The sequence below is a fragment of the Myotis nattereri genome, assembly GCF_964212035.1.
Source record: "Myotis nattereri genome assembly, chromosome: 1".
Taxonomy (NCBI): domain Eukaryota; kingdom Metazoa; phylum Chordata; class Mammalia; order Chiroptera; family Vespertilionidae; genus Myotis; species Myotis nattereri.
Genome location: NC_138075.1, coordinates 96972297 through 96995578, shown reverse-complemented (window position 1 = coordinate 96995578; position 23282 = coordinate 96972297). Strand labels below are relative to the sequence as shown.

General features: G+C 44.5%; 1 protein-coding gene and 1 pseudogene across 2 annotated transcripts in view; one reads left to right on the top strand and one right to left on the bottom strand.

Moving 5' to 3' along the window:
* Window positions 1–23282, top strand: part of RAB18 (RAB18, member RAS oncogene family) — a 160744-nt gene that overhangs the window by 79059 nt on the left and 58403 nt on the right. The gene's annotated exons all lie outside the window — the stretch shown is intronic.
* On the bottom strand, window positions 2300–4996 carry LOC308528109 (bridging integrator 2-like; annotated as a pseudogene). Its single transcript has 2 exons — window positions 4961–4996; window positions 2300–3990 (listed from the first exon to the last, which is right to left on the bottom strand). The product of its transcript is annotated as a bridging integrator 2-like (transcript).

Below are 23282 nucleotides of genomic sequence, written 5' to 3'. Positions count from 1 at the left end.
TTTTTGGGAAGCCTTTCTGATCTCTATTTTTGTACCAATTCAGTGAAATAGACTAATCTAGAAAGAGTTTCTTAGGCTTTTCTGTGTCATCCTGATTAAGCTCTCTTCCTACAGCACAATCCCTGGTAAACATGAGCTGGGGTGGGGCGGGATGGAGACAGAGGGTTCCAACATAGAGCCATGCTGTGGCAACTTCCTAGAACATGGGCAATGCTTCCCAAGCATGTAGCTTGAAACTGTGAAGCATTCTGCATTCCTTTTCCACAATTTGTAGTTTGAATTTGAGGTCAATAGATATAGTCCTTGGTTTTGACTCTTTGGAGAACTTAAGACTACCAAACAAACAAAAGACTTTGCAATAGCACCACCAAAGCTGTTAAAAGGAAGAGACTTCAGAACTCTAACTTTAATTTTAGAAATTATATATTTAGAAATAAATAACAATGTATTTTAGACAAATTAAATACAATTTTTAAAACTTTCCAGAGTGAAGCTTTGGAAGTGACAACATTCAGGCACTAATTTTGATAATGGATAGTATAAACAATATATGGTAGCATTTATGAAAATATATAATGATCAAATTAATTCATTAGACATTTGTATTTCTGTCATGTTCTTGCATAGGTGTTTCCTTATTCTGCAGGATCAATCATTCTTTTGGTGACACACCATGTAGCAGATGGAAAACATTAACTACTATTTTCCATACTTGTCAAAAAAGTTTTGTAATCATTACTTTAATTACTTACACATACTCTATTAAGTCACAGAAAAGAAAATATTAATAATAAAGTGAGCCCTGGTCGGTTTGGCTCAGTGGATAAAGCATCGGCCTGTGGACTGCAGGGTCCCAGGTTCGATTCCGGTCAAGGGCATGCACCTTGGTTGTGGGCACATCCCAGATGGGGGTGTGCAGGAGGCAGCTAATTGATGTTTCTCTCTCATCGATGTTTCAAACTCTCTATCCCTCTCCCTTCTTCTCTGTAAAAAATCAATAAAATATATTTAAAAAAATAATAAAGCGAACCATTGGTGTTAAATGAAAAATAAGCTTTAAAATGAAAATAAATATGAATCAGATCTTGAGCTGAGTAACAATTTTAAATTAAAAGCCATCAATAATAATAAAAGAGTAATATGCTAATTAAACCGGCCGTCCTTCCAGATGACTTTCCGTATGAAGCCGGGGCTGTGAGGGAAGCCTGGGTCCCGGGTGCCAGAGGGAAGCCAGTGATGGCAAGCGGGGGAAGGAAGGCCTGCTCTTGCAAGAATTTTGTGCATTGAGCCTTTAGTAGAGAAGTAAAATGGTAGGGTTTTGATTTTGCTTTCTTAAATCTTTATGCAACAATTCTATATATTTTTAGCATCTAAAAAGCACAAGCTGTATCTTATACTTCACAAGTCATCTCTGAGAGCTGGTAAAAATTTGTCAACACAAATTTGTTAATTAATCAATAAAGAATATTTTGAGGCTATTGGTCTGATTTTATCATTGGAACTAAGTCAGCCAAGACCTCCACTTAAAAAACAATCTTTATTGTTGAGAGTATTACAGATGTCCCCCCACTCTCTTTTTCTCCCCATTGTCTCCTACACCTAGATCCCGCCCTGTCCCAGGCCTTCACCACCCTAATGTCTGTGACCATGGGTAATGCAAATATGCACATTAATTCTTTGGTTAATCTCTTCCCTCTGAGATTTGTCAGTCTGTTCCATGTTTCCATGTCTCTGGTTCTATTTTATTAATCAGTTTATGTTATTCATTAGATTCCTTGCTCATTTATTCTGATTTTTAGATTCAATTGTTGATAGATATGTATTTTTTGCCATTTTATTGCTCAAAATTTTTTTTCATAGAATAATGCTTTATTTAACAATCTTAAACTATGGTCTTTTGGCTTTAAGTCTTGAAAAATGAGTGGTAAATCAAAGATTTGTTTCCTGTTCTATGAGTATGTGTGGTTGTATATATGCATCTATAGATGCTTTTGCTTGTTATAGTCATTTTAGCCCCACTTTATTTAATATATAAAGTCTTATTATTCTAACAATGCTAAAATCTGAATTAAACATTCCCTGAGTCTAACAACCTCTTCTCCCAAACCTGCCTGCCCCCCTCCCCCCTCTAAGTCTGCTCCTCAGCCTCCATTAATGCTAGGTCTTCAGAGACAACCAGCATCCACATTGAGAATCTAGAAATGAATGTTAGACCTTAAGTCCCTGTGACTAATGTACCCTCTAGCTGAAGAGTTTCTCTGGGAGCTGTATAGATGTGGGAGGTCTTGGCAGTTACTCTTCAGAGTTGTGCACTTTGAATTGTAGATACCTCTTCTTGAAGCTCAGGTGTTGTGATGTTGCTTCTGGAACCACAGAGGCATGAAGCTGGAGACCTTGGCTCTCAGGGAAGTCAGTCAATATAAGCTTATTGTTCTCTTCTTTGTCTTCCATCTTACTTGCCTTGTCAGATTCTGAAAAAACCTGAGGGATCATCGAGGTGAAGGAAGTACAAAGATCTGGGTTCAGATTGTCGGTGTTTTCCTTTTCTCTGTCCTCAGAAGTTCTTACTGGCTTCTGTGGTGGCTGTGGATCAAGAGAAACCTCAAATGTGGCTCTGGAACTAAGACTTGGAGTCCCAGCCTCCAAGGAGTCCCTAGGGCTGGTGGGTGAACCATGTTCAGAGGCTGTAGGACTGGAGGGTATGTTCCCTGAGGAGATCCTAGAACTGGGAGTAGCTTTGGGTGGAGGAGGCCTAATAAAAGGGTGCTGAGGTCCTCTAGACAGGGGCTCTTTTTTTTGGTTGTTCAGACCCTTCACTTGAGGTTCGGGTGCAGAGGACAACTTCTGGGAGAGATGCAGGCTGTTCTGAAGGAATTAGGGCTCTGCCTGGGGATGGAGCTGGGGAACCAGGGAAAACTTCCTCCTGGAACTCGCCACCCTCAGTGGGGTGGGTAGTAGAGGGCTGGGCTTGGGTAAGGCCATTGCAGGCTGGTAGAGGCTCTTCCCTCAGAGGAGTTTGCTTCAGCCTCTTTTTCTATTTCCTTTTCTTTCAATGGCTCTTCTTTAATCTCAGAGTTATCTTCTTCCTGAGCTGGATCTGATGTTAGCTCTTCTTCACTTGCTGAGATGGAGTCCCTCTCACTTATCAAGGAAAGTGTAGAGGGACTGGTAGGTGAGGTAGGAGGGCTAGAGACTGTAGATGTTTGAACAGGGGAAGAGATGACTCTGAAGAGTGTCTGCTGCTGCTTGATAGTCCCTTCACCACAAAGACTTTGTTGGAATGTTGCTTCTCCAGTTTGCTCATCACTTCATAGGGATTATGGTTCAGCTTGCTCATTTCCCTGTAGAAGACATCCTTCAAGTTGGAAATGTTTTGAAAGATGGTCACAGAACAGCCTAGATGACTATTATAAAGAACAGGTAGCTCCTTTAGTAGTTCCTGGTTCAGATCTTCAAACACAAGCTGGGCCTTGTTGAACTCTTCATCTGCCTTGGCAATCTTGACCTCATCTTTCTTCTTGGCATTCTGCACCACCTCCAGGTGGTGTCAGGCACTGTCATAGTCCATGAGTTTCTGACCCCACTTGGTGATTCTTTCCTTAATCTCACCAAACTGGGCTACATAGTTTTCCACGATCCTCAAGTCCTGGTCAGCTAGTTTCTCTTCATAGTCTTCTCAAAGAGAATCATTATTTTCTACAATGGCCTTCAGCTCCTCAAGACCGTTCCACTCGCTACTATAGATCTCCTGAAGGGTTTCTGACACTCTCTTTGAGCTTTCATGCATCACTTTGCACTAAGGAAGTTCTTCAGCTCTTTGTATAGTTCAAGGCCCTCTGCCTTTTGATGGTAAAAGTTGTTGGCTCATTGTTCAAACCATTCATCTTTGGTTTCCACAGTTTTCCCCAACTTCTACAGTACCTTCTCCAGGGCCCTGCTGAGCTTCTGTACTTGCTTGGCGAAGAGGCCAGCAGCACCACCAGCCTTTCCCTAAGCCATCCTGTTGGTTCCCTGGGGGCAGCGGCCCTGACCGAGAGCCCTATGGTTTTTCTGGAAGCTCCTAGGAGGAAGTGTGGTTCCCAGCATGCCTCCTATTGTTCAGATTTTTATTTCTTCTTCTTCTCCTTTTCCTCCTCCTCTTCCTCCTCTTCTTCCTCCTCCTCCTCCTCCTCCTCCTCCTCCTCCTCCTCCTCCTCCTTCTTCTTCTTCTTCTTCTTCTTCTTCTTCTTCTTCTCCTTCTCCTCCCTCTTCTTCTAGAAAACCCTTCAACATTTCATATAATACTGGTATTTGGTGGTGATGAACTCCTTTAGCTTTTTCTTGTCTGTGAAGTTCTTTATCTATCTGACCTTCAATTCTAAGTGATAGCGTTGCTAGGTAGAGTAATCTTGGTTGTAAGTCCTTGCTTTTCACCACTTTGAATATTTCTTGCCCCTCCCTTCTGACCTGCAAACTTTCTGTTCAGAAATAAGCTGACAATTGTATGGGCACTCCCTTGTAGGTAACTAACTGCTTTTCTCTTGCTGCTTTTAGGATTCTCTCTTTCTCTTTAACCTTTAATTATGATGTGTCTTGATGTGGTCCTCTTTGAGTAAGTCTATTTCTTTCACCAAGTAGGGGAAGTTTTCAGTCATTATTTCTTTAAATAGGTTTTTAATTTCTTGCTCCTTCTCTTAATCTTCTGGCACCCCCATGATGTGAATGTTGGTATGCTTGAAGTTGTACCAGAAACTCCTTACACTATCTTCATATTTTTAAATTCTTTTTGCTTTTATGATTAGATGTTTTCCCCTTACTCATATTCCAATTTGCTAATTTGATTCTCAGCATTTTCCACTCTACTGTTGATTCCCTGTAAATTATTTTTAATTTCAGTTCATGAATCATTCATTTCTGACTGGTCCTTTTTCATGTCTTTAAGGTTCTCACTAAGTTCCTTGAAATTCCTTGACATTCTCACTGAGTTCCTTAACGCTGATATTAAGTTCTTGAGCATCCTTGTAACCATTGTTTTGAACTCTCTATCTAGTAGTTTGCTTACATTCATTTCATTTAGTTCTTTTTCTGGAGAGTCCTTCTGTTCTTTCCTTTGTGACATGTTTCTTTGTCTCCACATTTTGGCTGCTTCCCTGTGTTTGTTTCAATGCATTAGGTAGAGCTGCTATGTCTCCTAGAATTGGTAGAGTGGCCCTGTGTAATAGGTGTCCTGCAGGGCCCAGTGGCTCCTCCTCCCCAGTCATTTGAGTTGGGCACTCTAAGTGTGCCCCTGTGTGGTCTGTGTGTGCTGTCCTGTTGTAGTTGAGCCTTGATTGCTCTTGGCATCACTGGGAGGAATTGACCCCCCAAGCCAATTGGCTGTGAGGATCAGCTGTGACTACAGTGAAAGAGTTCCTATACAGGAGACACCCCTATGGAGAAGGACTTGCTTTAGTGGGGCTTTGGTGCTCACTAAGTCTGTCCCATGAGTGTGTTGCTCATGAATGTGGTAGATATTGTGGTCTGAAGCTATCCACCAGGTGCACTGTCTCTGGGGCTTCCTGGGAGATGCAAAGTCATCCACTGCTTATGCCCTGCTTGGGGCCACCTGTTATGAGCTACAGAGTGATTTTCAGATGGCTTCTAATTCTGTTGGGCTTGGAGGTGTGCAAGAGAGGCCAAACTGTGAACCTTGGCAAGCTATTACTAGTGCCAGATCTGGGGCCACTTATTGAGAGGTATGGGGCATGCTGAAGACACCTTCTACTTATTTTTGAGAGATTTTAGAAAAATCTGAAGGCTGAGCCAGGACAGGCCATTCATATGGAAAACCCACTGCAAACAGCTTGTGTAGGGCTGCAAATTGGGTGGGGTGGGATCTCAGGGAATCACCAGGGGAAACAGTGTGCGCCAGGTTGATGGAGACTCAAATATTGCACCTGTCAGTCAGCTATGTGTGTGTGTGTGTGTGTGTGTGTGTGTGTGTGTGTGTGTAGAGTCTCAGCATAGGAACAATGACCTCTGCCACCACTTTTGTTTAGGAGAAACCTGACCCTAGTTCTTTCCCTGATATCAGACAATTTAGTTCCTTCCTATATGTCCCTGGATCCTTTTAAGCTGTTGCCCCAGAACTGAAGATCAGTGGGAGTGAGTTCAAATAAGTCAACACATGGGCCCTTTAAGAGGAACTGCCTGGGTCTCCAGTTGCCTCCATGTCACTCAGCCAGAATCCCCACTGGTTTTTATTTTTTTATTATTATTTTTAATATACTTTCCTTGCTATTTTTATTTATTTTTTATATTTATTAATTAAATAAGGTATTACATATGTCCACTGGTTTTTACAGCCCTGTCACTGGAACCCTGGACTGACAGTTCTGGTGTGGGGCTGTGACTTCTCGCTCCTCAGCCAATGTATCCCTCCCAATTAAAAACATGCCACATGTGGATTTCAGACAAGCCATTCCACACCTCCAACCCTCCTATCAGTCTCAATATGGTTTCTTCTTTAATTATCTAGTTGTAGGGCTTCGATTCAGTCAGATTTCAGGTGGTTATGAATGATAGTTCTTCTCTATTTTATTTGTAATTTTGATGTGGTTGTGGAAGAATATGAGTACCACATTTACCTACGCCATTATCTTGGTTCCTCCACCCATCTGGAGACCTGCACTTTTTTTTTTTTAATCCTCACCTGAGGAGATTTTTTTCCATTGATTTTTTTAGAGAGAGGGGAAGGGATGGAGAGGAGGGGGAAGAGAGAGAAGAACATTGATGTGTGAGAGAAACATCAATATGAGAGAGACACATCAATTAGTTGCCTCCCACATGACTCCCATCAGGGGCTGGGATGAACCTACAACCGAGGTACATGCCCTTGGCCAGGAATCGAATCTAAGATCCTTCTGTCTGAGGGAAGACACTCTAACCTGCTGAGCCAAACTGGCTTGGGCCCAAGACCTGCACTTTTGACAGTTATGTCCAATATGAAATAATCTTTGTCATATGTTCAGGACTTTAACAAATTTAGGAATTACTATTGATGTTTTTTAACATCACAGCTACAGAATTTTTGAGCTACTAAGGAGCTAGGCAGTTACCTGGTTCACCTACTTTATTTTACACAAAACGGTGTCAGCAACAAAGAGAAGCTTTTAAATGGTTTATTCCTATTGAAAGGGATCCATTATTTCTCCTGCCTCTCAATATTTTTCTCTTCTTTATTTTATTATTTTTTAAAATATATATATCTTTATTGATTTCAGAGAGGAAGGGAGAGGGAAAGAGAGATAGAAACATCAATGATGAGAGAGGATCATTGGTTGGCTGCCTCCTGCACGTCCTCCACTGGGGATCAAGCCCACAACCTAGGCATGTGCCCCTGACCAGAATCGAACCTGGGACCCTTCAGTCTGCAGGCTGATGCATTATCCACTGAGCCAAACCAGCCAGGGCTCTCTTCTTTATTTTTAATAAGGGAAGTTCTGCAGCTCTGACAACTTTACTTTTGTCTGTTTTTATATGATAACTAATAGAATATGTTTCTTGGTTTGTTAACTGTACTATTGTTGACTGTTTCATAGAAATAGTTGACTTAGGATTCAACTTAAAGCTATTAAACACTTAGTGGCCATCACAGAAATAGTCCTCATTATCCTGATAGCTCTCTATTTATAACTTTTCAGCCCCACTTGCTGATTAATTGACTTAAAGAAGTTAGAACTCTCTCAGTTAAAGTGAAAGAAACTCTTGTTTAAAAAAACACTTTTCAAAAGTGATTTGTGGCAATAAGACTGAAGACATAGAGCGGAAACAAGATGGCACTGTAGGTAAATGTCTGTACTCGCTGCCTCCCACAACCACATAAAAATTATAACTAAAATACAGAACAACCATCATTCAGAACCGCTTGAAATCTGACTGAATGGAAGTCTTACAACTAGAGAAGTAGAGAAAACACATTGAGATTGGTAGGAAGGGAAGGGGCACGAAACAGGCTGGTCTAACACCCACATGTGGCATTTTTTTAAATCAGGAGGTATATCTCCAAGGCCTCCTGTGAAATGCAAGGGGTCCCAGTTGCACACTGGACCCCAAGCACAGGGTTCCAGAGCTGGGAAGAGAAGTCCTCATAATTTTGGGCTGTAAAAACCAGTGGGGATTGTGGCTGAGTGACATAGAGGCCGCTGGAGTCCCAGGTGTTTCTCTTAAAGAGCTCATGCACGAACTTACAAGGTCCCACTTCCTCTAAGCTCCAGTGTCAAGTGGTGGCTTTGGGGGGATCCAGGGACATATGGGGAAGAACTGGACTGTCTGGCATCAGGGCAGGAACTTGGGGGTGTCTTTCTCCCAGACAGGGGTGCTCACAGGGGTCATTCTTCCTGTGCAAAGACCTCCCCCAATGCAGAGCTGGCAGCCATATCTGAGTTTCCATCAGCATGGCTCACACTGTTGGCTCTGCCTGGTGATTCCCTGAGACCCTCCTCATCCAATTTGCAGCGCCACCCAAGCTGCTTGTAGCAGTTTTTTCATATGAGTGGCCTGTCCTGGCTAGGGCTTCAGATTTTCCTAAAATCTCTTAAAGAAGCAGCAGCTGGAGTCAGCCTGACCCAAACCTATCAATAAAAGGCCTAAGACCCATCACTAGCAGCAGCTTTCCAAGGTTCACAGCTTGGCCTCTCCTGCACATTTCCAAGCCCAACAGAAATAGCAGCCATCTGAAAATCACTCTGTAGCTCATAACGGGTGGTCCCAGGCAGGGCACAGGCAGTGGTTGACTTTGCACCTCCCAGGAGGTCCTAGAGACAGTGCACCTGGTGGATAGCTTCAGACCATGATATATTACAACTATACCACATCCATGAGCAACACTCAAGGGCAGACTTGGTGAGCACCGAAGCCCCACTGAAGCAAGTCCTGCTCCATAGGGGGGTCTCCTGTACAGGAGCTCTTTCACTGTAGTCACAGCTGGTCTTCACAGCCAATTGGCCTGGGGGTCAATTCCTCCCAGTGATGCCAAGAGCAATCAAGGCTCAACTACAACTGGACAGTGTACACAGACCACACAGGGGTGTGCCTAGAGGGCCCAGCTCAGATGACTGGGTGGCGGAGCCACTGGGCCCTGCAGGACACCTATTACACAGGGCTACTCTACCAATTATAGGAAACATAGCAGCACTACCTAATACATAGAAACAAAACAGGGAAGTAGCCAAAATGTGGAGACAAAGAAACATGTTACAAATAAAAGAAATGGTAGCAAGCAAACTACTAGAAACAATACAATGGTTATAAGGTTACTCAAGGATCTTAGTGAGAGCTTCAAGGGATTTAATGAAACTTTCAAGGATCTCAATGAGAATGTCAAAGACATGAAAAAGGACCAGTTAGAAATTAAGCATACACTAACTGAAATAAAGAATAATTTATAGGGATTCAACAGTAGAGTAGAGAATTCTGAAAATCAAATCAACCATTTGAAATATGAGGAATCAAAACCACCCAATCAGAAGAGAAAAAAAGAAAGAATAAAATAATATGAAGATAGTGTAAGGAGCCTCTGGGACAACTTTAAGTTTAGCAACATTCCCATTATGGGGGTGCCAGAAGCAGAAGTGAGAGAGCAAGATATTGAAAACCTATTTGAAAAAATAATGACTGAAAACTTTCCCTACCTGGTGAAGTTCAAGAAACACAGAGAGTCCCAAACAAGAGGAACCCAAAGAGGCCCACACCAAGACACATCATAATTAAAATGCTAAGGATTAAAGACAAAGAGAAAATCTTAAAAGCAGCAAGAGAAAAGCAGTTATTACCTACAAGAAAGGGCCCATACAACTGTCAGCTGATTTCTCAACAGAAACTTTTCAGGCCAGATGGGAGTGTCAAGAAATATTCAAAGCAATGATCTACAACCAAGATTATCAAGCAAAGCTATCATTTAAGTCAGATAAAGAGCTTCACAGACAAGAGAAAGCTAAAGAAGTTCATCACCACCAAACCAGTAATACATGAAATGTTAAGGGGTGTTCTTTAAGAGGAAGAGGAGGAGGAGGAGGAGGAGGAGGAGGAGGAGGAGGAGAAGAAGAAGAAGAAAAAGATAAAAAAATAGGAATGATAAAATGGCAAGAAATATATATCTATTAACAATGAATCTAAAAATCAAAATAACCAAATAAGAAATCTAATGCACAAAATAAACTGATAAATAAAATAGAATCAGATCCATGGAAATATGGAACAGACTGATGAATCTCAGAGGAAAGGAAGCTGGAGAGCAGGCAGAGATTAACCAAATATCTTATATGCATATATGCATTAGCAATGGACACAGACTATAGGGTGGTGAAGTCCTGGGGCAATGAAGTAACCGGATAGAGGGAGCCAATGTGGGGGAAAAAGAGGGATAACCAGGTGGAGGTAGCTACTGGGGGGTGGGGGGGGGGAAAGAATGACATTTGTAATACACTCAACAATAAAGTTTTTTTTATATAAAAATAAGTGATTTATTGCCCAGCTGGTGTGGCCCAGTGGTTGAGTGTCAACCTATGAAATAGGAGGTCAAAGTTCGATTCCCGGTTAGGGCACATGCCTGGGTTGCTGGCTTGATTCACAGTAGGAGGCATGCAGGAGACAGCCAATCAATGATTCTCTCTCATCATTGATGTTTCTATCTCTCTCCCCTTCTTCTTTCCTCTCTAAAATCAATAAAAAATATATTTTTAGAAATTAATTTATTAAATGTATACACTGGACTCTTACAAAGAAACTTAGTTTCTGCAAGGAGTGGGAACATGTGGAACCAAGCCTTAAATGCCATCAAGACTCCCAGTGACTCATCTGTTTTTCTGTCTGCCTTGGCTTCTTTCCCTTTGAATTAAATGAATTTTTCTCCAGGAGTCTACTGGCCGATCTGAGTTTGAATCTTAACAGTTTTTCAATTGAATGTAAACTGTAATTGAAAAAATAAAATAAAATTAAGAAAAAATAGTTGCCCAATTCCAGTTCTAAAATTCTAGGAAAAGGACTCTGATTGGCTTAGCCTGAGACAGGTGTTGCTCATAGGCCAATCGACTGAGGCCAGGAAATGAATTATCGTAGTAACAATATCTTGGTTCAGGTGGCCATTCTTGGTCCAATCAACTGTATACAGGAAATGGAGCCATAGTGTCTTCTACTATAACCAGGAATTTTTGGGAAAAAGCAGTTCCTAGAAGAATGCCAGACAAACAATTGCTCTGAGGCCATTGTGTTTACAAACTTGATATGTGCTCTCCCTGGGTTCCTAAATCATCATTCCAATCCCTCATTTCCCTAGCCCTGCAGAAATAGGTTAAAAATTTTAAAGCAATCTTTAGATTTTACTCCCACATCTTTACACCAGTATTAGGATTTTTTATAGCTTTAATTGTACAATAGATGATTTGTATGAAAGGTCATATGCAACACTAATGTCAATTAAGAAGAACAGAAATAAACACCTGTGAATGCATGACCTAACCGCTCGCCTGCCTGCCTGATTGCCCCTAACCGCTCCCCTACTGGCCTGATTGACACCTAACTGCTCCCCTACTGGCCCGATCACCCCCAACTGCCCTCCCCTGCAGGCCTGGACCCCCCTACCTGCCCTCCCCTGCTGGCCATCTTGTGACAACGTGGGGGCGGCCATCTTGTGGCAGCCATCTTGTGATGATGTGGAGCAAACATCTTGTGGCAGTCATCTTGTGATGATGTGGGGATGGCCATCTTGTGATGACATGGGGCAGTCATTTTGTGACCACATGGGGGTGGCCATCTTGTGAAGACATGAGGGAGGCCATTATGTGATGACGTGAGGGCGTAAGAGTCAATTTGCATATTACCACTTTATTATATAGGACTAGAGGCTTAGTGCACGAAATTTGTGCATGGGTAGGGTCCCTAGGCTTGCCTGGAGATCAGGGCTGATCAGGTTCCCCACCTCCCCACATCCCGGCCTCCTCCTTCCCTCGCTCCCTCAGCACCCCGCTGCCACCTCTGGTTGCCCGCCATGTTCTGTGCTGCCCCCTGGTGGTCAATGCACATCATAGTGAGTGATCAAACTGTTGGTCTTCTGGTTGAACTCCCAAGGGGAAACTTTGCATATTAGCCATATATATATATATATATATATATATATATATATATATATATACACACACACACACACACTAGAGGCCCAGTGCACAAAAATTTGTGCACTCGGGGGGGGGGGGTCCCTCAGGCCGGCCTGTGCCCTCTCGCAATCTGGGACCTCTCGGGGGATGACCACCTGCTGGCTTAGGCCCACTCCCCTGGGGATTGGGACTAAGCTGGCAATCAGACATCCCTCTGGCATCCCGAGAGCCCTCGGAGGATGTCCACTTGCCAGCAGGGAGCAGGCCTAAGCTGCAGTCAGACATCCTTAGCGCTGTTGAGGAGGCGGGAGAGGCTCCCACCATCACCGCTGTACTGGCAGCCATCAGCCTGGCTTGTGGCTGAGCAGAGCTCCACCTGTGGGAGTGCACTGACCACCAGGGGGAAGCTCCTGCTTTGAGCATCTGCCCCCTGGTGATCAGTGTGTGTCCTAGTAACCAGTCATTCCCAGTGGTTGTGCTGTTTGGGTCAATTTGCATATACCCTTTTAGTATATAGGAGTGCCTGGCCAGCCTGGATGAGAGGCTGATGGCTCTTTGTAGGCTGGCCACAGCCCCTTGAGGGTGGGAGGGTCCTGCTGGGGTGCCTGGCCAGTCTGGGTGAGTGGCTGATGGCTGTTTGCAGGCTGGCCACAGCACCTTCAGTGTCGGGGTCCCCACTGGGGTGCCTGGCCATGCTGGATGAGGTGCTGAGGGCTGTTTGCAGGCTGGCCACAGCTACTTCAGGGTGTGGGGTCCTGCTAGGGTGCCTGGCCAGTCTGGGTGAGGGGCTGAGGGCTGTTTTCAGGCTGGCTAAGCCCCCCAGCAGGGACCCTCACCCCATGAGGGTGTGGCCTGCCTGGGTGAGGGGCTGATGGCTGTTTTCAGGCTGGCCACAGCCCCCAGCCACCCAAGCTCCCAGTGGAGGCTGGCTGGAAGCAGGTATCTGGGATTTATTTGTCTTCTATAATTGATACTTTGTTGCCATGAGTGGAGGCCACAGCCAGCTCATGGCAGGCGGGAAGCTTGGCTTTCTCCATTGCCTGGGCAACCAAGCCTCCTGCTTGCTCCAGCTCCATGGCTGCTGGCCGCCATCTAGGTTGGGTTAATTTGCATATAGTCACTCTGATTGGCTGGCAGGCGTGGCTTGGGGGTGTAGCAAAGTTTTGGTCAATTAGCATCTTTGTCCTTTATTAGTGTAGATATATAAAATTCTGTGATTTACCTCCTTTTCACAAATGAGATATTGAAAGACCTAGGTGATTTTCCCAAGGTACTATCATTAGTGAATAGAAGAGCTAAGCTATGAACCTGGGCTGTCTAATTCTAGGGAGATAATGTGCAATATCTAGTTTTAGTTTAATTTTTTACCTGTTTCATGATGTAATTTCTGCCAGTTATCCCTCAGACCTCAGCATTGCTCAGTAAACAATTGCCTTTGAGCCTCAGTCTTGGCGAAGAGAATTAATGGATTACCTGTGCCTACACTTGGGGCAAAGGGTCAATGGAAGAGGACTGTAGCCTGGAGAAATGGTAGCAATTTAATTACATTTAATAGAATCCTAGAATGGAGAAAATTATTGTGTATGAGCATGTGTGTGATATATGTATAGAAAATATCTAGAAGGATTCACTCAAACCATCATTAGTAGTGGCCTGTGAAGAGTAAGGGATAATATAGAATTGGGAGATTTTTACATTTTAATTTTATGTAGCTTGAAATTTTAAAATAAGGTTGTAGTTTGTGTTGCTAGTTAAAATACATGCAACGTACATAATATGGTGGAAAGAACTTTCTGGACTGGTTTTTGCTTTTGCGAGGTAAATTAGCTTACCTCTCCTATAAGTACCTTAGGTACTGAGAAGAGATAAATTGTTAAATAATTTCTCTCCCCTACATAGAACCTAGATAGAGAGATTATCTAGTTACCAAAAAATGGCTTATTCAGTGGAGTGGCTCAGTTGGTTGGGTGTTGTCCTGTGCACCAAAATGTTGCTGGTTTGATTCCCTGCTCAGGGTACATTCCTGGGTTGCAGGTTCAATCCCTGGTTGGGGCATGTATCTTTGAGAAACAAATTGATGTTCCTCTCCCCTTCCCCCCCGCCCTTTCTCTTACTTTAAGCATGTCCTTGGGTGAGGATTTTTTTAAAGAAAGCCTTGCTCCTCTACTTGGGATATGCTCAAGGAACCTAACATGTAGATCAGGTTAGAGATAATGGTGGGTTATATTAGGGTGTTAGGAGATCAAAGTGGTAAGAAGTGGCTGGATTGGAATAATTGGGGAAGGGAGAGCCAAAAACAATTGCTACTAATTGGATGTTCAGTGTGAGAGAAATAAAGAACTCAAGAGTGACTCTGAAGTCTTTGGTTTGAGCAAACATTTTTTGGTGACTGGTGGTGCCATTTACTAAGCTGATTACACCAAAGCAACAGATTTATGTTGGAAGGGAGAGATGAAGTATTTTGTTTTTCAATATATTGTGTTTGAGATGAGAGGATGTTGTTGTTAATATCCTCAATCGACAAAGAGTTGGTAACAGTAGTCCCTTAATTTAAAAGTATTACCATTGTTGCCAAAACCGGTTTGGCTCAGTGGATAGAGCATCAGCCTGCGTACTGAAAGGTCCCAGGTTCGATTTTGGTCAAGGGCATGTACCTGGGTTGCGGGCACATCCCCAGTAGGAGATGTGCTGGAGGCAGCTGATCAATGTTTCTCTCTCATCGATGTTTCTAACTCTCTATCTCTCTCCCTTCCTCTCTATAAAAAATCAATAAAATATATTAAAAAAAAAAGTATTACCATTGCATAAATATTTTAAAACAGTGACTTCCTGTTGTAGCTCATGATTAGGAGATGTATTAGTGTTTATAAATATTTCTTGGTAAATATCCTATCTAATAAAGAGAGAATATGCAAATTGACCATCACACTGTCACAAAGATGGCGGCACCCAGTCCCCTCAGCCCATCCAGAGTCCCCCAGTCCTTTCAGCCCAGCTGGGGGGGGGGGCGGCAGGCACAGAGGGCAGCAGGCGCACGGTGTGGCTGGACCTGCCCTCAGCCCCCCTGCTGCCCAGGGCCAACCCAAGACGCAGGCAAGCCTTGGATGGTGGCTGACCAGCCAACACCTGAGGCACAGCAAGCCTCAGATGTTGGCTGCCCACCCGCCTAGGGCTGGCCTGAGGCATAGGCAAGCCTCGAATGTCAGCTGCCCAGCCGCCTAGGGCCGCCCGAGGCTCAGGCAACCAGGGTTGGCCAAGACTTGCGCTGCGGCAGTGGCAGCAGCAGAGGTGTGATGGGGACGTTGCCTTCCCCTTATGGCCGGGTCGCCTCCCACCCCTGAGGGCTCCCAGGCTGTGAGAAGGGGCAGGCCAGACTGAGGAAGGCCCCCTCCAGTGCATGAATTTTCATGCACCGGGCCTCTAGTGCCTAAATCAAATTGGAGGATTTCCTTTTTTAAGAAATTAACTATCTTTCACCAATTAGATTGTTGAAGTCAAATGTTCCTGATGTTTATCGTTTCCCTGAACTAGCTACATTATGACAGAATTAAAACATTAGTCTAATACTAGAGACTCGGTGCACAAAATTAGTGCACTGGGGTGGTGTCCCTCAGCCCAGCCTGTACCCTCTCCAATTTGGGACCCTTGGGGGATGTCCGACTGCTGGTTTAGGCCCAATCCCACAGGCAGTCGGACATCCCTCTCACAATATGGGACTGCTGGCTCCTAACCGCTCACCTGCCTGCCTGCCTGATTGCCCCCAACTGCCCTCCCGCCGCTGCTGGCCCGGTTGCCCCCAACTGCCCTACTCTGCTGGCCTCGTCGCCCCTAACTGCCCCCCCCTGCTGGCCTGATTGCCCACAACTACCCTCCCCTGCTGGCTATCTTGTGGTGGCCATATTGTGACCACATGGTGTGACCATCTTGTGCAAAGGCATGACGGTCAATTTGCATATTACCTCTTTTTATATAGGATAAGATTGGGGCTTTACATAGGCATAAATTCACAGCAGTGGCTGGACCAAATACTTTCCACTTCATGCCACTTTCTGTCAGTAAAATTAAGACACCTGTGATTTCATGAGACACCTATATTCATTAACATCTCCAAAGATGAATTCAAGAATTTATGTAATCTCGATAAAAATCTTTTTTTTTTCAGTACCATGGGTGATACCAGAGTACAGTGTGTTTTAAATGCTGAGAGATGTTGTTAGTATTTAGCAGAGTCATATAGAATGTTTGAATTTTCCCTTTTATCTGTCCAATGAAATAATATAATAATTCCCTGTAAGGTCAGCAGTCACATTGTAAATTTGAATATTTGTGAGCAGCGTTCCCCTGTGGCTCACTCTAAACAGGTGTCAGAATCCAGAATGTGATATTATAACATCTTTTAAATAAAAATGAAATGATGAGTCCTTCCACATTTCTCTGGCAATAAAAGGAAAAACTAATATTTTTCTTTTAGAAAAAATAAAATATGAAAGAAAAATCTAAAATTTCCAATAATCTGAATATATTTCAATGAAGTTCATTTCTTAATATCCAGTGGTTTTATTTACTAGGTATACAAGCTTCTACTTGAAAATGTACTTTGCAAAAATAATGCAAAAGCAGTAAAATCACCCTTAAAGACAGCAACTGCATTTTGTAATTTTATTTATCATGAATTTATTTGAAACTAAACTGTAGCCATATCAAAAACATGTTCACTTTGAGCCTACTTGGGTCATCTAAATGGGTAATTTTAAGGGTTTCTTTATAAATATAGACAGTGTAAATAACCAAGCATTAGTGAAATCCCTATGATGCTTTTTAGGTCCATAACATTTCCTTCTACAGATTTCTCTTTGTGGATCTATGACTTGTATCCCCAAACCAGAATTCAGTGTATTTGTTTCATAGAGACTCCCAAGAGTGCTTTATCTTGGTTCAAAAGAGTAGCTTTCAATGGTGATGAGAACTGGAAAGGACACTGAAAGCAACAATTTCAGGACACCCCTGTTCTCTCTCTGCCTCAGCTCTCAGCTCACTGCTTCTTTTTTGTGATCTTTCACAGTCATTAAAAAAATTTAGAAACATCATATTTCTGACAAAATTTGACAATGAAATCCTACGAGCACAAAGAAAAATTGGTCTTAATGTAGTTACATGAGCCACATGCACAGACATTTGGTAGTAATGGCTAACATGTGTCAACATTTACTTTGTGCTCCCTCTATATCATTTAATTATTAAAAGAGTGATATAATGTAGGCATTACAATTAGGCCCATTTTACAGATAAGGAAATGGGCCTTAGTGATTAAGTAACTTGTCCTAATCTATCCAGCCATGAAATGGACCAGCTGTAAACACTATCATGGTTCTAAGCATTCACATCAGTAAAACCTCCAAGAGCAGCCACCATAGTCTCCCAGGCTTCTGGGCTTTTGACTAACCTCAGATAGGCACACAAAACCTCCTCCTCACCTACTTTACAGGAGACCCACTACATTGCTAGGCCCTTAAGTAGAGAGTAATTAATGCCTGTCTTTAAAAATAAATATTTTAGAGGCTTAAGAGAGCTAATGGATTTTAAAGCTAGAAAGACTCAGCCAACTAACACTGTTACTCATCTGGCAAAATCTGGTCAATGGGTAAAAGAAAAAAGTAATAATCCTATCTAATAAAAGAGAAACATGGTAATTGGTGTACGACCGCTACCCTTCCCATTGGCTAATTAATAAGGGCAATATGCAAATTAACTGCCAGCCAAGATGGCGGCCAGCAGCCAGGCAGCTTAAAGTAAACATGAGGCTTGCTTACTTCAGTGACGGAGGAACGTGCCACTGCAGGCCTCTGAGCTGCAACTCTAAGCAACTATGTTACAAATATAGAAGTTAAACAAAATTCCAGAAACCTGCTTTAGTCCCTCGGGCTTCAGCCAGCAGGATCGCAACATTGTTTCAAATAAAGAAGGTGAACAAAGGCCAGAAACCTGCTTTCAGCAGCGGAGGTCTAAGAGCTGGAGCCAAGCCTCAAAGCTAAAGCTGGCCCAGAATAAAAAAGAAAAGAAAAAACAGAGCGGTTGGAAGCTTCAGTCACCTGCCAGCCTGAAAACAGCCCTCAGCCCCTCACCCAGACTGGCCAGGCACCCCAGTGGGGTCCCCCACCCTGAAGGGTGTGTGACCAGCTGCAAACAGCCATCATCCCCTCACCCAGGCTGGGCAGGCACCCCAGTTGGGACCCCCACCCTGATCCAGGACACCCTTCAGGGCAAACCAGCCGGCCCCCACCCGTGCACCAGGCCTCTATCCTATATAGTAAAAGGGTAATATGCCTCCCAGCACCAGGATCAGCGGAGCCGAGAGGCCTCCTGGCACCAGGATCGGCATGATGGGGGCAGCGCCCAAACCCCCTGATCACCCTGTGGCTCTGTGTGTGACAAGGGGCGGTGCCACAACCTCCCTATCCGCCCTGCTCTGTTCATGACAGGGGAAGGCGCCCCAACCCCCTGATCAGCCCTGCTCTGTGCCTGATAGGGGGAGCTCCCCAACTCCATGATCGCCCTGCGGCTCTGTGTGTGACAGGGTGCGGCACCCTAAACCCCTGATCAGCCCTGCTCTGTGTGTGACAGGGGGCAGTGCCTCAACCCCCTGATCGGCCCTGCTCTGTGTGTGACGGGGTAGAGCCATAACCTCCCCATCGGCCCTACCCTGAGCGTGACTGAGGGTGGCATCGCCACCTCCCAATCCACCCTGCTCTGTGCATGACAGGGGGCGGCGCCCCAACTCCCCAATCGGCCCTGCTCTGAGCCCAACCAGGGGCTGCACCTAGGGATTGGGCCTGCCCTCTGCCACCCGGGAGCAGGCCTAAGCCCGCAGGTCGTTATCTCCCGAGGGGTCCCAGACTGCAAGAGGGCACAGGCTGGGCTGAGGGACCCCTCCTCCCCCCTGAGTGCACAAATTTTTGTGCACCGGGCCTCTAGTCTATTTATATAAAAAGCCAGCAACTGGAATGCTGGAATGACTAGAATGACTGACTGCTATGATGCTCACTGCACCCAGAGAACTGGCTCAATTGGGGGTGGGGCCGGTTGGCCAAACTCCCGTGGGCCCTCCCTCCAGCCGGCCCTACCCCCGATGGGCTCCCACTACCCCAATCGGCCCACAGCCCCTCCCTCTGGCTGGCCCCACCCCCAATGGGCCTCCACCACCCCAATCAGCCCGCAGCCCCTCCCCCCAGTTGGCCCTGCCCCCAATTGTCCCCCCAACAATCAGGGACATGGCTGGCAGGCCAACCACCCATGGACCCTCCCCCTGGCCTGATCCCCAATTGGCACCCCCACCCCAATTGGCCAATTGCCCACGGCTCATCCCCCCAACTGGCTCGACCCTGATAGGGCCCCAGTTGGGGTGGCCGGTCACCTTGACACCATCTCCTCTTCCCGACAGGCCCAGCCAATCCTCCCCAATTAGGGCCGGGCCAGCTGGACCCCATCTGTGTATGAATTTGTGCAATGGGCCTCTAGTTGTCTAATAAAACTACGCTTTATTTCCCTGCAAGTTAATTTGAAAAAGGATTCTACTTTTAGTATGTAAAAACCTAGTGTTGAAAGGGACCTTAGAAGCAAAGAACAGATTATTCTATTTTAATTTTATTTTAAGTAAATTCTTGAACATGAATGAGTCTTTGTTTTAAAATTTTATATACTTTGAAGTTTTATAACAACAAAAGATGGCTGGTTTTTCAGGCTTTAAGCTTCTCCAAAGGAAAAGTCTTATTCTGAAAGCATTTCTAGCTAAAAAGCTTCAGCAAGCCCTGGCATCAGCTTAGAATCATGAATAACCTTGTTCTTGCTCAAACTGTTTCCCTCAAAAGTCATTTCTACTTTGGCCTTGCAAATGTTTGTGGTACCTTAAACCCTCCTGCTTCCCAGAATTCTACTCCAGTCAAATTTGCCTTGTTGTGTCTCCTGGCTAATCTGGTCTGTGCACCTGAGCAGGGGACAGACCCAGAGGCGGTAATGCACTTAGGCAGGATTTTCCCTGTGGACTGCCAGCCTGAGTCAGGCCCAGGTGGGTGGTGATTCAAGTTGAAACTAACATTGGCGTAGTCCAAGCTTTTGGTTTTGATCTGTAGAAAAAAATTATTTGTTATGTGTTCCAGAGAAATGCAATTTAAAAAAATAATAATAACATGCAGAGACTTGTTATATAACAGTCAGATTGCTTTATGGTCCCTTGGTTGGGATGTTAAAAATGCTGTATTACAAGGGGAAAATGTAAAGTGGGGGAATATCACAATCAAGGTTTTGGAATAAAACACCCTTTTAAAGGAAATTGGAGTTTAAGTACTCCTTTTAAAGGACTTTGAAGCCATCCTTTGGTTTCTCAATAAGTCAAGCCACTTGCTGATGCTGCTCTTGTCTTTTCCCAAATCGTGAAGGTATTGGGAAGTGATGAATCACAAAACCAAGAAGAATTTTCTCATTCTTGTGCTCCTCATCTGGCATGAGACTATATGACTATATCATATTCTTTAAAAATTATTTACAAAAGGAGATCTCTTGATGTTTAAGATTGATTTATATCTCAGGTAAAATTTTACTTGGTACAACAAGAACACAAATTGATATCAACGTCACTTATTTCTTCTTTCCCTTCAATTGGTCAATTTTTATCTATGGAGTGAGGTGTATAGTTGTAAAACATTATTCAATTAATGATAACACACAAAAAATCTTAAAACATGAGTTGTTAGAATGACTACTTCAATTCTCCTTTTTTTGTGTGTTTTGTTGTTAATCCTCACCCGAGGACATTTTCTCCATTGATTTTTATTATATTACTAGAGGCCCGGTGCACAAAAATTTGTGCACTCGGGAGGGAGGGGGGGTCTCTCAGCCCGGCCTGTGCTCTCTCCCAGTCTGGGACTCCTTGGGAGATAACGACCTGCTGGCTTAGGCCTGCTCCTGGGTGGCAGAGGGCAGGCCCAATCCCTAGGTGCAGCCCCTGGTTGGGCTCAGAGCAGGGCCGATTGGGGAGTTGGGGCGCCGCCCCCTGTCATGCACAGAGCAGGGCGGATTGGGAGGTTGTGATGCCACCCCCCTCAGTCACACTCAGGGTAGGGCTGATTGGGGGGTTGGGGCACCGCCCCCTGTCACACTCAAGGCAGAGTGGATGGGGAGGTTGTGGCACCACCCCCTGTCACGCACAGAGCAGGGCCCATCAAGGGGTTGGGGAGCTCCCCCCTGTCACTCACAGAGTAGGGCTGATAGGGGAGTTGGCACACTGCCCCCTGTCACACACAGAGCAGGGCGGATCAGGGGGTTGGGGCGCCTTCACCTGTCATGAACAGAGCAGGGCCGATAGGGAGGTTGTGGCCCTGCCCCCTGTCACACACAGAGCCGCAGGGCAATCAGGGGGTTGGGGCGCCGCCACTGTCACGCTCAGGGCAGGGCCAATGGTGAGGTTATGGCTCTACCCCATCACACACAGAGCAGGGCCTGTGTGTGTGTGTGTGGGGGGGGGGGGGGTGTTGGGGCGCCGCCCTCTATCACCCACAGAGCAGGGCCGATCAGGGGGTTGGGGCGCCTTCACCTGTCACAAACAGAGCAGGGCTGATAGGGAGGTTGTGGCCCTGCCCCCTGTCACACACAGAGCTGCAGGGCAATCAGGGGGTTTGGGCGCTGCCCCCTGTCACACTGATCCCGGTGCCGGGAGGCCTTTCAGCTCCGCTGATCCCAGTGCTGGGAGGCATATTACCCTTTTACTGTATAGGATAGAGGCCTGGTGCACGGGTGGGGGCCGGCTGGTTTGCCCTGAAGGGTGTCCTGGATCAGGGTGGGGGTCCCAACTGGGGTGCCTGGCCAGCCTGGATGAGGGGATGATGGCTGTTTGCAGCTGGTCACTCACCCTTCAGGGTGGCGGTCCCCACTGGGGTGCCTGGCCAGTCTGGGTGAGGGGCTGAGGGCTGTTTTCAGGCTGGGACTGAAGCTCCCAACTGCTCCTTTTTTTCTTTTTTTTTTTTTTATTCTGGGCCAGCTTTAGCTCTGAGGCTCCAGCTCTTAGGCCTTCGCTCCTGAAAGCAGGTATCTGGTTTGTTTTGGTTCTTGAAACTCTGTATCAACTCCAGCTCTGAGATCCCAGCCGGCTGAAAGCTGGTTTCTGAGGTTTTGTTTAGCATCTATATTTGTTACAATGTTTGAGGCCTGCAGTGGCCGGCGGGGAACGTTGGAGTCCTCTGTCACTGAAGCAAGCAAGCCTCATGTTAGTTTCAAGCTGCCTGGCTGCTGGCCGCCATCTTGGCTGACAGTTAATTTGTATATTGCCCTGATTAGCCAATGGGAAGGGTAGCGGTCGTATGCCAATTACCATGTCTCTCTTTTATTAGTGTAGATTATTATTATTTATTATTATTATTTATTTTTTAGAAGTTAAAGAGGCAAAGCAGGTTTTATTAAGCAGGGAGGATAAGCAAGTAAAGTCACTCCACAGGCAAATGGCCAATTCTCCTCATGAAAGAAGAGAGACCCCAATTCTCTGGAGAGTTTGAGCTTATATCTGTTCTTAGTTTCTATGTAAAATTGCTGGTATGGGCAATAGACAGTGGGATTAACTATAACATTTACAAGGTATATTTTGTGGTCTGTTTCCCCTTTATAATATGGGTGAACAATAAGGTATGGATGAGTAGCTATTAATCAATCTTTGCAGGAATTTTATTTGTCAAGAGTCTCCTCTTGGTCTGCTTGCATCTCAGGTAAGCTGACTTTCATGTCGATCCCCTTACTTAACTTTGTTTGACTTTAGTTGATTTGTATAGTTCTCATGCCCCTCTCCTATATTATTTTGTCATTGTGGTTTTAATATAAATTTTCACAGAGAAGAATTACATTGAGCATTTTTTTGTTTGTTTTATTTATTTATTTTTATATTTAAATTAAATAATCTTTTACTATTTCAAGAAAAACTATTTTAAATATAATGTTATATGCAATAAACATTAATATTTCAAGAAAAATGATTTTAAATATGTTACATGCAATAAACATTAATATTTAAGGAAAAATTTTTTAAATATAGTATTACCAATACTGTACTAACATAGTATAATATCACAAACATTTCAGGAAATATTAAAACTCTGCAAATAACAGGATTACTTCTATTATATTCTAATATTT